Genomic DNA, 2,595 nt, shown 5'->3' with positions numbered 1-2,595 from the left:
AATACGCTTATCCTAATTGTGTGGAAAATGCTTGCAAGTGTATTAAAAGACTACGATATCTGCAAGGCATTCACGTTGACAGTTTCAGCTTTGGCAACTTATTGTAGCATCTATAAACGCACCAAGGTTATATAATAGTTTTCACATCTTTTTTATAATTGGGTATCCTTACTTGCAGACAATAACGTCAGCCTAACCAATGCATTGTATAATTTAATTATTTTTTAACTCTTGCGTTCTCTGCTAATATTTTAATGAATGCTGAATTTTATATTTTAAACAGTCTCCTTTATCTCAAGGTAAAAATGTGAATTCTGGAACTATGCCAGCTCACCTGTAGTCCGGTTCTCATGAGAGTGAAATGCAAACATAAATTTATCAAAAACAAGCTGCAGCTTTTATTCCTTAATTCAGCAACTCAGAAAGGGGGACAATTGGTTTCTGAAAGTGAGCAAATGTTGTAGTGAAGAAGCAAAATGACGTTAAGAGTTTGTTTCATGTTCGAAAGTTAATGCAGAAAAGCTCTTTCTTTAGCTTGGTGTATTAACTGCCTGTTAAGAAATGTTTGATCTTTTTGATTTTAGTTTGTAACAGTATAAAAGATCTATAACATTAATTTTTTTTGGTTACTTGGGAAATTCATCTCTATATGTTATTACTTTCTAAGGGGAATGCATCCAATATTTCTCGAACCAGAATACAACTTTATGTTTTTATGGCTTGATACACCTACACCCACGTTTTCAGTGAACTTTATATTTAACCACTAACTCTAGGCCTCTTTTCCTTCATTTCATGAATTGTATGAATATTTTCCATCTTTGATTTTTCCCAAAAATGGGAAAACATCACTTCAGCGGTAAGTCATTGTGTCATTAGAAAAATTGAAGGTTGTAATTCCCTAATTCAAACAACACATATTCACCCTACAACAAAATCAGTAGACTACAGATGCTGGAAATCTGAAACAAAAGCAGAAAATGTAGGAAATACACAGCCTGTCAGATAGCATCTACAGAGGGAAATAAAATTCACTTTTGGGTTGTGATGACCTGTTGTCATAACATTACACATTCCCCCTAATTGTTCTCTGTCTAATACCCAACATTCTATCCATGATCTATCAGTTCTAATAAAAGGTCATTGAACTGAAATGCTAATTAACTGGGGCATTTTGCTTTTCTATCCATATTGCTGCATTTCCTCTCATCTAAACATTTGAATTTTTAAAATAAGCCTATTATACGGCTTATGCATCTCCATCCAAAAATCCGTATGAACTAATTGGTTACTACAGTGTCTTTACCTTCCCAAGCAGTCAACACTAAGTATTTGTCAAAGATGAGAGCCCTTTGCAAATGAGTGTTAGCTGCGTCAGATGAATTGACACATTTCCAATTAATTAGAATCCATATTCAAGATCAAATTTATACGGAAGTGCGGAAGGCATTAAACTACAGCGCAATTAAATAACGATCTACCCTTTGTTTACGTTATTTATTGATTTGAAAAGTTTCTTTCCCCCGACTGATCCTACTAAACACGCGTACGTTCAGCTGGTTGAAAGTTGTCTTAGAGTTCTAAAAAATTGTTATAGCCACTCCAACTTGCACCGTCTACAGTGCGGGCTTATCTCACATAGATGGCTGTGTTTCTCGAAACTTCTTATAATGGGCGCACATTAGAAAATGATTTTACCATTGGTTCAGGAAAAGAGGAGCAGAGATGTGGATCGCATCCCCACAAAATCTCAAGAGGTAGGGAATGAAATGGAAAAGGAGTGGAAATGTTTATTAGGTAAATATTGGTTACGCAGCAATGCTCGTGTTTGAGATTAGTCATTAACTACTGTAAGTGGCTGCAGTAGTTCACAATTTCGGTAACTCTGACAGGTTCCCTAAGCAGCTTCACCACCCTTCCTTCCATCCCTCTGCTTCTAGTTGCCAGGCCTCAGCCGGCGGGGGTCTCTCCTTACCTTCCTCCTCATCCTGGAAGCTGAGCAGCGCGGCCCTGGGTGCTTCCTTCTCGCGGCTCCGCTTCTTGTCTTTGGGGGCGAGTTTGGCGGTAGCTATACATGGCCCGGCTTTACCAAGTCCGAGGCCTGAGGCGGCTTTGGGAGGAGCGAGAGCGGGCCCTGCTTTGAGAGGGGCCGGGGCGGCGGGAAGGGTATTGACAGGCCCCAGGGGGCCCAGCAGCCCGATCCCCGGCCTCGCCAGCAGCACGGGGACAGCCCCCGCCTCACAGACGCCGCCGATCTGAGGAGTTGGAGGAGGAATCGGCGGCGGCGGCGGCGGCTCAGCGCCTTTCTCGTGGTTGTTGTTGGTGAGCGGGGCCTCGGCCGCCGGGCCTATCTGTACACTCTCCTGACCCACTCCGTCCTCCCGCTCCTCCTCCTCCGAATCGTTCCGCCGCCTGAAATTCCTCCGCGATTTCTTAAACATGATCGTCCGTGGGTGAAGGGATTGGTAGGGGGGTTACTTCGGAAGAAAGTCGGCGCCTCAGAACCGACACGGCAGGACTCGCAAAGCTCGAGCGGCGAGTCCCGACTGCCCGCCCGTCGCAGCGCCCCCCAGTGTCACGGCGAGTCCCGACCGC

Source organism: Rhincodon typus, chromosome 11, assembly GCF_021869965.1.
Source record: "Rhincodon typus isolate 14 chromosome 11, sRhiTyp1.1, whole genome shotgun sequence".
NCBI classification, from domain to species: domain Eukaryota; kingdom Metazoa; phylum Chordata; class Chondrichthyes; order Orectolobiformes; family Rhincodontidae; genus Rhincodon; species Rhincodon typus.
The sequence above is the reverse complement of the archived record's forward strand: the minus strand, read 5'-3'. Positions refer to the sequence as shown.